This window comes from Hibiscus syriacus, unplaced genomic scaffold (genome assembly GCF_006381635.1).
Source record: "Hibiscus syriacus cultivar Baekdansim isolate YM2019G1 unplaced genomic scaffold, ASM638163v2 tig00111582_pilon, whole genome shotgun sequence".
Classification (NCBI taxonomy): Eukaryota; Viridiplantae; Streptophyta; class Magnoliopsida; order Malvales; family Malvaceae; genus Hibiscus; species Hibiscus syriacus.
In genome coordinates, this window is record NW_024063126.1 from 5,659,254 (window position 1) to 5,673,916 (window position 14,663).

The following is a 14,663-nucleotide window of genomic DNA, read 5'->3' on the forward strand; positions in this document are numbered from 1 at the left end:
AAATTCATCTTATACATATATATTTTAAATTTTAAGTTAAATTATATTTAAATTATTAATTAATTTTTATATAAAAATTAAATAGACTTATCAATATTTTAATTATTTTTATATAATCTAATAAAATCATGTTCAATAAATAAATTATATAATAAAATTAATTTAATGATTATAATTAAAATTTATAATATAAGGTTTATAATGATAAATAATAATTTATTTTAAATTTCAAAAAGTAATCATATTAATTTAATTAAGGATGGGCATGGGTCGGGTTTTTGGTCCACCCGACCTGACCCGAGATTAAGGAATCCTCCACTCGAAACCCAACCCGACCTGACCAAAATAAGATTTCACCCGACCCAATTTATAACTTAAAAACCCGACCCGACCCAAAATAATAAAAAAATATTTTTATTTAATAAAAACAACTACTTAATTGATATATAAAGGGTATTATTATAATTATTCCTAAACATATAAGGTAAAATTATAATTTTTTCGGGTTGGGTCGAGTCGGGTATTTTTCACCCTAAACCCGAACCCGACCCGACTCGAACGTCATATTTAAAAAACCTGACCCAAACCCAAATTTTTTTTAAAAAAAATCTAACTCGATCGAGTCGGGTCGGGTCGGAACCCGTCGGGTTCGGGTGTCATGCCCATCCCTAAATTTAATTATCAAGTTTATCATAAATTTAAAATCTCATAATTGCATCAATTGTAACTTATCACTTATAAGTCAGGTAAATATCATATCAATTCAATAACAAGTCAGATCATTTACAGGTTTAGTCAAATACAAGTCAGGTAATACCAGTTATTTACCAGGTTAATCTTGGGTTCGGGTTCATTTCAGTCGGATGCAGATCCGGTAATACCAGTTATTTATTAGGTTAATCTCGGGTTCAGGTTCATCTCGCTCAGATGCAGGTAGGGTTAGATTATCATATTATCGATTCAATTCATGTTCAGGTCTATCTCAGGTCGGGTTCAGATCCACAATTTCCAGGTCCAACTCGATTTTAGGTCAACATTAGTTTGAACTCAAATCGATTTCAGATCATCTCCACCCGGTCACAAATAGTTTTGACTTAAGTCGATTTCAGTCAGTTTTGTAGGTGGAGTCAGCTTTTTACGACCCTATCTATCTCATCTCATTCTTGGAAGAGTTTATGAAGTTTGTTGGATCAAGGCCTTGGTTTGTGTGTGGGCTATGTAGTTTTTTTTATTAATGGGTAAACTATTCAAATGACCAATTAATTATAGAGTTGGTATCGATATGACCATCATACTTTTAATTTTAGCAATATTTAACTCATAATCATTTAAGTGGTTTCAATGTAGATACTTGTCGTTAAAAACAAACGATTTATCTTATATGAACCTCTAACTCGCCATTTGTCAATATCATCCATATCAACTATGATGTTTATTTTTAACAGTAAGTGGCTACATTGAAACCACTTAAATAATTATGTGGTCATATTGCCAAAATTAAAAGTATGGTGGTCATATCGACACTAAACCTATAGTTAAGTGGCCATTTGAGTAGTTTACCTTTTATTAATATCTAGAATGTTGGAGGTGGTATTGGTGGTGTTGGGCATCGAAGATGGCTGTGTTAATATCTAGAGTGTTATCATCTTGATCACTTTGTTTGTCTGTTTGGTGAGTGGCCTAGTGGTATTCGTTCTTATTATTTTATTTGTATTGCTTTTCTGTGGTGTTTGACATTAGTTATCGGTTCTTGTTATTGTTCTGTAAAGTTATAAGTGCGATTTTGTGTCTTGTTAAGGGTGTGTATGATCTGGGTCTATTAATTGGAACTATATAAATCACTTTTTAGTCATTCTTCAAATTATAAATAAAATTTGCTTTGCAAGAAAAAAAAATCAATTAGTGTCCTTAGCATGAATGATTTAAGTTGAGATCTAGCCAAAAATTATATGACTTTCCAAGATAAAAAAGCACCGACCAATTAGAGACAAAAATAAATAGAAACATAGTTTCAATAAAGGGAATCCATTAGCCATATTCTTCTCGTTGTGAGTTTTAATAATGTCTCAAATAAATTCAAGAACATATTCAAAGAAATTTTAAGTTTTGGTTGGAATAGTTTGTACAGGACGAACCTTAGAGATCACATAAAAATTTTAAATCATCATATATTTTAAATTTTTATGTAAAGTTACAAAAATTGATTTTGAAATGGGTAAATTAATATTTTTAAGGGATTTGGATCCCCTTTAAAAAGGATAGTTAAATATCAGTCAAAATCATTATCTTCAATGATCAAACAATATCAAGTCAACCGACTTAACTCATCAAATCAACCGACTTAACTCATCAAATCAACATTATATTATTCAGTACAAATTACTAACAATGAATAATAAATTTATTGTAAATCAATAATATTAGTAATAAAATAGTTACTTTTAAAGTATCATTGGAGAGAATAAATTTATTCAAACTTTCATGGTTATTTATGTATGTCAAGTCCTTCATGACATAGTAACTTACCAAGTCATACTAGAATTACTCCACGGTTGGGAACTTAAATGTACCTAAACCTCTGTACGAAATACACGACTTGGATGGTAAAGAATTATTCTTCTTTTGAGGAATTGAGTTTAAATATCATAAAGGTTAGAAATATGAATATTTTATATTAAAAAATATCTTTAAATATATATTATTTTATACTTATCCTAAATTAATAAAATAAAATATAAAATTACTCCCAACCGCTTTCCTAACCACATAACAAAATCAAAGACCCCACATTGCCCATAAGTAGCACACAATAACACTGCGTCTTATCCACGCTGCAACTGCACATTTCTAGAATTAGCAGCATCCTCGTATTCTTCCTTTTACGTGTCTCTTCTTTTGCCACAAAATTTTACTCTTCCTCTTCCTCTTCCTCTTACTATATATACCGAAACAACCTCCACTTACTACTCTCAAGTCTCAACCATCAAATATTCCATAGCGATTCCCGAGTAAGACTTTGATTCTTCACTCATTCTTCTCTAGGGTCTGCAGCTTCAACTCAAAAGCAAATTGATTTCTAGAATTTCAACTTCAACATGGGAAACTTCACCTCTACATGCTGTTTCAAGGTTTTGAAACCTAATAACACGGCTGAAGTAATCGATGCTCAAGGGAACCTGAGGAAAGTGAAGCTAACGGCAAAGGCAGCGGAGCTCATGCTTGATGAACCAGGTGGTCGCTATGCGAGCTGACGATGAACTGTTGGCGGGTAAAGTTTACGTCTTGGTTCCTATGCAAAGGGTGCATTGCAGAGTTACAGATGCGGATATGGCAATAATAGAAGCAGCTTGTAGCGGAAAGAAGAGGAGAAAAAGTGGTGGTGCTAGGGTTTTGCCTGATGTGGGGGCGGAGGAAGAGGAAGAGAGCGGAGTTGATCGGGTTTTGCCCGTCCATGACTACCGGCAGGGTAATTATAGGCCGTGGGCTCCTGTTTTGGAACCAATTTATGAAGTTTTCTGAACAATCCATTCTCTTGCTTTTTTATTGGAAATGGGAGATGTTTAATTAGGAAGTGTAGTGTGCTGTTTGTAACATATAATTTGTGATAGAAATCTAACACCGATTCTTTCATTCTTTCATGTATTATCGTGTGTATTTTATTCGAATGAGTTGATTAATAAATTGAGAATATTGATGATTATATATAAAAAAATATTTCTGCAAAGTTGAATATAGGAACAATGAGTGCGATCTGTAGTTCTTCACCTGAACTCTAAGCCCATTTCTAATCCATCTAATAAATTACATCTATGTATGGATTAGATGCTCAATGTCCATTTAGGCCCACAGCTAGTTGTTCACAACTCATCTTCTTCGATGATGGTAAGAGTGGTTAGGGTGGTAAACACGTTCGGATCGGATTTGAGTTAAGTTATTTCGAGTTGGATTATTTTAGGTCCAGACTATATTCAGTTCAGATTAGATTTGGGTCCGATCGAATCTGATTTGAATTTAATTTGAGTCTACGGTAAGTCGGGTGAGGTTAGGTATCGGATTTGGTCAATATTAGGGTAGGTTACTTTTTTGTCAATATCATATCGATAGATTTTTTAGTCGAGTTAATACTAGATTGATTGATTTTTAGGTCGGACTAACCTTGGATCTTCTAGTCCATTCGGGTTGAGAGTTGTGTATGAGTCCAATTAAGTATATATAGAATTATCGATATATTCTTGTAAAAAAAAGAGGTGTCATTTTGTTGTAAATCTTACCATTTAAGCTTAATTTCATTCGATTCAATCATCATTTAACGATGATATTTTAACTTGAATCTTACCTACAAGAGTAGACATATTAGAGTTTGTGGCATTTTTCATATTGACCTGATTCGTAAAGTTTATGATGCGATCTATTTAGTGAAAAAAAAATCTATTATAAATTTTATAATCACATAAATTTTCAACAAAAATGTTTAATGTATAATTATAATATTTTTACTAAATCTGAATAAAAATAATAATTTAATTATATTTTTTGAATTATAGATTTAGATATTTAATTAATTAAATAAAATTCAAAGCTAGTAAATAATTAAAATTATATATATATATATATTTGGATTTTAGGCTTACCATTTTATTATTTATCACATTATTAAAAAAGAGATAATAATAATAAAAAATAAATTATCCTTTTATTTTTATTCAATTATTGAGTTAAAATCGGGTCGATATTCAATTCATATCAGATCAAGGTAAATTAAATTCGAGATAGTTTTGATTTGAGTATCTTTCGATTTGAGTTACTTTCGATTTGAGTTGCTTTCGGTTCATGCTACTTTTCAGTTGAATTGCTTTTAGTTCGGAATATTTTTGTTTAGTTTGGTTTGTTTTGAGTGTCAGATCAAGTTTAGATTAATATCAGGTCTCGAGTCCATTAAATCGGGTTTAGATCAAGTTTTCCAAGTCTAAACTTGATTCAAAATTGATTACCTAAATTGATTTTTTTGACCTAAGGTCCGATATAGACTTAGACATGATTACCTAAACTTGATCCTAAATTGAAACAAACCGAATTGAGCCAAAATTAACCTAAATTTTAGTTGTACTAATACAAACCCAAATTGAAAATGACTTGAATCAAAAGTAACTTGAACTGAAAATAACTTGAGTCGAAATCAGCCCGAACCGAAAACAACCCAATCAAAAGCAACTCAAATTTAATTTACCTAAATTCAAAACTGAATATCGAATCGATCATAACCCAATAATTGAATTAAAGTGAACAAATAATTTATATTTATTAAAGTAAACTATACAAATAGTCTTTTTGCTTTTAATCTGATCGATTTTGGTCAACAATTTTTTAATTAAGTGCGTTTGATCCCTAACATTATCAATTCATTTAATTTTGGTCGTTCGATTATTAATTTTCACTAACTCATTAAAGATAATCTGAGGTGACTTTTAAAAATTAAAAAACAAAAGCAAATAAAGTGTGAGGTGGACTTCATTGAAACTATGTGCCCGCAAATAGACAGCCCATATATCAACTAAGGTTGGCCTGAGTGGAAGGAGCTCTGATCGTTTAAGCAAGTGGTCTCAAGTTCGAGCCCTTGTGGATGTAGAAAATCTTCTTGGGAGAGGTTTCACCTTTCGTGCCCGACAGTACCTCGGAGGATTAGTCTCAGGCGAAGCCGGGAGACACATTGGGATACAAAAAAAAATAAAAACAGCCCATATTCCCTCTCTCCCATCTCCTTTAATTTATTTGGTCTGCTCCTTCCTACTTTCTTCCATTTTCACTCTCTCTCTCTAAAAATCACTCGAGAAAGAAACATAGAAAAAATATAAATATATAACACGCAATGTTGCTTGGAAAACGTACACGCCAGCCGATCAAGAGAACGACAAGCATGACGGGGATCACCGTCAGCCTCCAACGTGGAGGACATTGTCAACCAACACCCAATTGTATCCGGTCCTCCCCTCACCACCATGAATTCCCAGGACGATAACTCCTGTTATGGTCAACGTTTCTTGGCCATGGTGTCTCCCAGAAATCCAGCTTTAGCAAGATCAGCTTTTATCAACAATGTAGTCAACGATACTACAACCACATCTACTTTTTTTGCAACCTTGACCCTACAGTTTTTGAAGCGGTTTTGTGGGGTATCAAGTATCAACAAAAACAACACCACCACCACAACTAGCCCTCCACCACCACAACTAGCCCTGGGAACACAAACACCAAAAAAATATGGGTGCAATGCATCTTTGAATCCAAATCAATGGCCTGATTTTCCAGATTACGACGCTCCTCCATAATGATCTTTCGTTAGCCATTGTTGTAAATGTCCAAGGGTAGACAACTTAAATATTCTAATATGGAAATTCATTTTTCGCCTTTTCTACACTGAAAGTCATCGGGATGTCACAGGTGTGACAATATTAATATACGGTAATGGAAAATCGTTACTGAAAATGTTAATATTTTTTAACATTTTCGATAAAACGCTATCTTAAATATTATTTTTTTCTACCGAAAATATTAATATTAGGTGCTACCTAAAATGTTTAACATTTTGAGTAAATCGCTACTTAAAACATTATTTTTTCCCACCAGAAATATTAATATTGGATTCTACCGGAAATTAGTTAGCGAAATTAACATTTTCAATAAAAAAATAATAATATTTTAAGTAACGCTTTACTTAAAATATTAAAAAAATATTAACATTTTCGATAGACTCTTTTCTTAGCAGCATAATAAGGTCGTACAGCATAACTAAATTGAACTTCCACTCTCAAATGTCAAAAATAGCGTCTTTTATTGTTGGTACAGCTGCTGTCGTTGGGTTGGTTTGAATCTGGTTCAACTTGAGGACATCAATTCAGTATAGAAAGGGTGATTCAAATTATTATGGGCAGTTATTATTATTTGATCATTTGTTTTTTTTATTATGTTATTTGTCATTTAGTTGTTTAGTGATCAATTATGTTTCATTTAGTTGTTTAGTGGTCAGTTATGTTTGACACCAAATCTGATTGTGGGTTTGTCTTACTAGTTTTTGGTATTTTCAGTTAACACTCTTTATTATTTAAATCATGTACTCAAATCTGAAACCTTTGAGAATTTTAAGAAATTTAAGGCGTTGGTGGAGAAGTAGAGTGGGAGAAGCATAAAAGCACTTTGAAGCGATCGCAGTGGTGAATTATTATCTAATGATTTCAATGTTTTTTGTGATACGAATGAGATTCATAGCGAGCTTACAGCATCTTACACACCAGATCAGAACGGAGTCGCGGAACAAAAAAATCGTACTATTGTAGAAATGGCCAGAATCTTGTTGAAGCGAAAATGCTTCCAAATTAGTTTTGGGGAGAAGCTGTTGAAACAACAGTGTACCTCTTGAACATTTCACCGAAAAGGGTTTTTATTAATCAGACACCTTATAAAGCGTGGATAGGTAAGAAACCTTGGGTAAGCCACTTAAAAGTCTTTGGTTGTTTAGCGTATGCTTTAATTACTTATCGATCTAAGTTTGATGAAAAATCTGAAAAATGCATTTTCATTGGCTATAGTCATCAATCTAAAGCATATCGTATATATAATCCTATAAGTGGCAAAGTGATAATCATGTTGTATCAATGAACAAGAGGATGAAAATGAATTGTGACAAGGAAGGCTTGGTGAATGAAGTTCCAGCAAATTTTGAAGTTGAGCATCCTACAAATTCAGTTCCTCTATCACCTGAAAATTCAGGTCCTTCCTCTCCTATTGCTACTACAAACTCTAGTTCGGCATCTTCAGCACACAGCTCTTCCAGTAGCAGTAACGAAACACCACCAAGAAAATCCAGGTCTCTTAGAGATATTTATGCTTCAAATGACTTTGCCCTATTAGTCACCGATCCAACCTCATTTGAAAAAGCTACAAAATAATTTGAATGGCAGATTGCTATGAAGGAGGAGATGCATTACATTGAACGAAATTAAACATGAGAATCGGTTGATGCTCCAGAAGATAAAAATGTTGTAGGACTGAAGTGGATGTTTCTAACAAAGTATAGTGCAGATGGCAGCATCCAAAAACATAAAGCTCAACTGGTGGCAAAGGGATACTCACAGCAACAAGGTATTTTTTTTTTAATTAATCACTTATATCCGATTTATTGACGGACTAATCCAAATCGGGTACTGCAGAGGCGAGAGCGACCTTCTCAACCCAATTTGCTCCATTCGTAAATACCAGGATTTGAACCCCTGACCTTGCTTAAGTGACATAGTGCCTCATCCTACTAGACCAACTGGTTGTTGGTGACAACAAGAAGGTAATGATTTCGAAGAAACATTTTCTCTTGTTGCTTGATTTGAAATTGCGAGAATCGTTTTGGCACTGACTACTCAATTGCAATTATCTGTGTATCAATTTGATGTGAAATCTGTTTTCTTGAATTGTGATCTCGTGGAAGAGGTCTATGTCTCACAACCACCGAGTTTTGTTGTCTGTGGTAATGAAAATAAAGTTTACAGATTAAGAAAAGCGCTTTACAGACTGAAGCAAGCTCAATGTGCTTGGTATAGCAATATTGATTCGTTTTTCCAGGATAATAGGTTCACTAGAAGTGAAAATGAGCCAACTCTTTATTTGAAGAAGAACAATAATGGAGAATTTTTGGTGGTTTGTATTTATGTAGATGATATGATTTACATGGGCTAGTCAAAGTTATTAATTGATGATTTTAAGTCATGTATGATGAGAAATTTTGAGATGACAGATTTGGGCACATTGCAATAATTTTGGGTGCCTCAAGTTGTACAGGATGATGATGGCAAATTGTGAGGTATCAAACACGCCGATAAACATCAATGAGAAGTTACAACATGAAGATGGGACTGGCAAAGTTAATTCAACATTGTTTAGAAGTCTCACTGGTGGTTAGAATTATCTTAAACGCACTAGACCTGATATTGCTTTTTTTGTTAGTGTTGTGTCTAGAATTATGCAACTTCCTACAAAACAAGACTTTGTAGCAGCAAAAAGAATTATTCTTTATGTTGCAGGAACTGTGAACTATGGCATTTGGTATTGCAAAGTATCAAATTTCATATTATTTGGTTTCTGTAACACCCCAATTTTGGGGTTAAAATTAAGAAATTATAAAGTATTGAATTTAATTGGTATTTTAAAAAGAAACGATGGATTAAATTGTAAGATTTCAAAGTTAGCAGACCGTTTTATAAAGTGAATAAAGTTCAGTGAATAAACTTATAGTTTAACAATTTTTATTATGAGCTGAATTATAAATCCCCAATTCCCGTATGTTTCTGGAAAAATTTTACAGTTTTCCCTCTCTAACAACCCTCCTTTCAACTTCGATCTACTCGTCGTCCGACCTCCGATCGACGAACCGAAACCACCATCGTGTTCGTTGTCAACCGAGGAACAAAACCCCTCAAACCTTTCGTCGTGAATCGTCGTCGTTCGTCGTTAATTTCAATCGGAAGTATCGTCGGTAATAACTCGATTTCAATTGGTTTTTCATCGATTCACGACGATCCGGTCATCCGTTTACGACACCTCCTGTACCATCGTGTTCCTTGCATCGTTCCGAGTCCAGCGGTGTTCTCCGTTTCTCCGTTGACGCCGGCGCGTGGAGGGGTGAGACCGTCAAAGTTTCTGACGTTTCGGAATCAAGCTCTCCGCCGTTCAAAATTGTGAACCGAGCTTTGTAAGTGCCACAAAATCGCTTAAAATAATTTTTAGGAATTTTTCCGAGAATTTTCCGACACCGTAGTACTGTTCACGCGCCACACACGCCACCCTTGAGAGTGAGCATCGTCTGGGTGATAATTTTGTAATTAATTTCTGTTTGGGTGCTATTTGTGTAAAATTCGATGTTAGTTTGGTAAATATTTATAGAATGTGGCTAATTTGGTAATTAATTTCTATTAGGGTGATATTTGTGTAAAATGGTCGACTGTTGACCGTTGACCGGCGTTGACCACAGTTGACCAGAACTTTGACCGGCTTTGACCGGCATTAAATGACCTTTGACTTCGACCGAATATACCTATCCCAACTTTTTTCGACTTTCCAAATCCAATTCCGCAGTCCGTTTTTCGAAATTTGGACCCGAAGGCTTCGAAATAGTCAGTCAAACCCGTTGACTTTGATTTTGACCGAAAATTCTAAATTTTCGAAAAGTCATATTTTATGCTTTCGACGTCTTGAATCCGAATCTGAATCCGAAGTCCGTTTCTCCAAATTCGAACCCGATAAGTTGATTTTCAGTGATTTATCATCCAATTCGATCTGTTTTTCAGAATTAAGCTCCGTTTTTTATGTAATTTCTGTTGATATGGATCCAAGGAAATATTGGAAGATGATTTCAAGATCGAGGACGTTCGAATGAAATTTAATGGTCGATCAGTATGGCACGGAAATCAAGGTAATACTTTAATACCTCTTTATGCTTCATGAAACATGTGAATATTGGTAAATGCATGAATAAGATAATGTTGGTCTCAATTGTGTACTTAATTAATTTCTACACTCAATCCGAATACAGTAGAAATTTGGTAATTGATTATGGTTTAGAGGACTTTTATACGGAATTAAGGAATTGTTAGAACTAAATTTCAAGTTCTGTGTTTGGTAATAAAGAAATCAACCTGGATCTGTATCTTATAAATTATTTCATCAAAGGTCATATGTTAAAGGTACTTCGATGAGAAATTATGAGAATATTCCCGTAGGGTAAAATTATGAAAATACCCTTATGTTATAAAAAGACAAGATTTGAATATGGAAGTTGAATAAGAGGTTTTTACAGACATATTGATCTGATAAAAATATTGATGTGCATAAGAAATGTTAGTTTTACTTGGAAATTATGGATAACTGGTTTTTAATCATATGAGGGTTTGTGAATGATACTAGAAGTCTGTTAAGGGAATCATTTCAAGATCAGAAAGTGTTCAAGAAAACAATTAATCATAGGATCTCTAAATTATATTATTTTTGTTAAGAGTTAATATCGAAATTATATGGTTAAGAAATTACGAAAATACCCTTGAGAGGTAAAATAGTCCGAGTTGAACCTGAATGAGAAAGTACTTTGAAGATTTGTACTTAACTTGATTAAGTACAAAATTAATTGTTAAGATTCTGACTTAGTGCAGAAAAATTCTTGATATTCCGTTGGTAAAAATCTGAGAAGGCACTTGACCTGAAAATATTCGAGTTACGAGTAAATACACGAAGAACAATTTATCGGAGAGTGCTCTTTTATCAGAATTGTTCGAAGGTACTGAAATAGATGATAAATTGGAATTAAATAATAAGATAGGATGGAAGGAAATGATTGAAATACATCGGATCTGTAGAATGACCAGAATACCCCTGTAATATAAATAACCCAAGAATACCACCAATCTCAGGAATGATTGGATATCCTCGAGCTCTGAAATGAATGGAATAAAACTGAACACCAAAATTACCAAAATACCCTTATAGCCTATACTAAGTAAATGTCTTGGATTAATTAAGGAATCCAAATAAGCATAAGTGTGGGACTATCTTTAAAAGTTATGGAACACAGCTTAAGTGAGCCAATCAACCTTAATGATATGTCAGTACCCGAACGACATAAATATTACTTGAATGTGTGTTGGTCTACTCAAGTTTGGCTCGATGATAATTTGGAAGTATTCAGCTCAGCTAAACTCTAGATCGCATTCAACACTAAAAATTGGATATTTGTTCGACAAATCAACCACGAAGACCGAATTAAACTGAACAGAAGTACAATATGTATCCGAAATTTAGAAACGTCTGAAATACTATGAAAAGCCCCAAAGTAATTGAAATGGACTTGACTGCTAAATAAGCTAAGTAACCTCAATGACTGAGGATTAAGTAAGTGAATTTGATAAGTCTGGAAATTCTGATGAGTTTATAAGATGTATTGTCCTTATGGAACATGAACTACAAATCAAGCACGTCAGCATTTCATGATACAGTGGAAGCGTGAACATGAAATAAAGACATTAGAAGATTTATTCAACGATGATTCCGAAGATTATATATGAACTAGAATTTGTGGTATTAAAGTGTAAATACCCTGTAAGGACAATGAATTGACCAGTCGATAAGCATTAGTTCTGGGAGTTATTCATCTGGAGTTGTTTGATAATCTAATCAATCAACAAAGATTGTAAAGGATTCGGAATACCCTTATGATTCGTTAAGCTTCTGAAAAATGTCTGAATAAGATATGATCCTGATAAATCACATTCTGAATAACTGACGATTTCGTTAGTTAATGAACTCTTCCCATGGTGATTCGAAATTCCAACGTTCTATCGGCATATTGAAGATCCGTGTTTCTCTGCCTTATAAGATTATCCAGTCCCTCTAAATAATATCCATAAACTCTGGTGTGTTCCCTACTCACATGAATATTTTATCTGATTTTAGATTTGAATTTTGATCTGATACTTGACATGGATTCTGATATGATATCTGACATGGATTCTGATCTGATACTTGACCTGGATTTTGATATGATACTTGACCTGATTTATGTTTTGATTTTTGATATATCCGTTTACGGACGAACATATTTTACTTGGGGGTAATGTTGGAGGCAGAATACCTGGAGGCTCCTCGGCTGTGTTCTCAGGGCCTTACTGGACTTGACGATGGGTGTATGGTTTTGGGGAACCTACACATTTTGAACTTGACGGATGGGGGTATATATATATGTTTTAAAAAGATCTGAAAAGTTACATGATTTTTTAGAACACACTAGAAAACCTATTCTGATCTCCTGAACCTAAACATCCCAAATATTTTCCATCAGAACTGAATACTATCTGTTAATACCTGAAATATCAATGGGACCTCAGCTCAGCCAAAGAAATCTGTAAATATCTAAACCAATAAGGAAATATATGTTTATCTGTATCTGCACGTTCTTCAGCATTATCTGGTAGTTTTGTATTACTGAGCTTTTCGAAGCTCACTCTATTACTCACCATTTCAGGTTAAAAGATTGTACCAGTACAACTATCAAAATCAGTAAGAGAGTTCTTCCGGCATTGCTTGCAGAGTATGGAACATGTGATTAGGGGGGACATGTAATTGTATTTTGTTTTTATATACGAGTATAAAAATCTATTTTGTTTCTGCATAATGATAAATCATTTTATAAGTTACATGTTTTAATAAAAGTTTTAAATTTTTCTCTATTTTTATGGTGGGTCGCTCCGGAGGCTCTAATGTGACACTCCATAACGGATTAGGTTACCCTTATCGGTCTGAGGGGGTTACAGTTTCACTGACAGTGATTGAGCAAGTTGTTTAGATGATCGGAAGAGTACCTCTGGCAATATTTTTATCTTTGTCATCTTCAGAAGCAGAATATGCAACAGCAGCAGCAATGGTTCAACAAGCTTTATGGCTTAGAAATCTTCTTAGTGATTTCAGTCTTGAGCAAAAGGAAGCAACTGATATTTTTTGTGACAATCAATCCACAATTGCAATGAAAAAGAATCCCACTTTTCACGGTAGAACTAAGCATATCGATGTGCATCGTCATTTTATTCGAAAGGTTGCAGCTGACGAAAAGATAGTGCTGAAGTTTTGCAGCAAAAATAAGCAGATACCTGATGTATTTACAAAGTCTCTTTCCCAGGCCAAGCATTATTTTTTTCATATCAATTGATAGTGTGTGATTTTGAATCAAGGGGGAAGTGTTGAAAGGGTGATTCAAATTATTATGGGCAGTTATTAATTGGTCATTTGTTTTTTATTATGTTATCTGTCATTTAGTTGTTTAGTGGTCAGATATGTTTCAATTAGTTGTTTAGTGGTTAGTTATGTTTAAACACCAAATCTGATCGTGGGTTTGTCTTCCTAATTTCTAGCATTTTCAGTTAACACTTTTTATTATTTAAATCATGTACTCAATGATCTTCCTGAATGGAAAAAGCATTATTTTCTGTTCATATCACTTCTTTCTTCTGAGCATATTTTTTCTTGGATGTTTTACCAACATTAAGAGAGAATCTTGTAATGTAGGTTTTGGCTCATGTAAATGAAAGAGAAGTTCGACTAATAGATGTTCGCTTCTTCTTTTTTTCCTAATTACAGATTCTGTGTGGTGTTTTTTCTATAAACCTTTGAGTATTCTGGGGGACGGAAACATCATCTGAGTTGGGTTTTGTTGATGTTGTTTTAAAACTTTTTGATAGTTTTATCATAATAGGGAATATATAGTTTCAAGCTCATGTTTGATAGCCTTTTGTTTGATTGTTTACCTTCCGCGTTATTACTTTCCATTCAGAAACTGAAAAAATAAGGGACACAATAATTTGTTTTAGTAAGTAGGGTTTGCATTTGGAGGAAGACATGGATATGGTGGAGCTGTTGTCTCTTGTACAAGTTGTCAAACTTAAACTAGAGACTAGATGGTTTCGTCTTAGTGCATGGATATGGTGGAGCTGTTGTCTGTTGTCCTTTTAACAATTCCAAATGCCATCTATTACCTTATCCTGCACTGGAATATGAAAGCACCAAATGTTGAACATCCTTCATTAAAATATGATGATGCATTATAAGTCTAAGCTCGATGCCATCAATTCCTAAAAATTGAA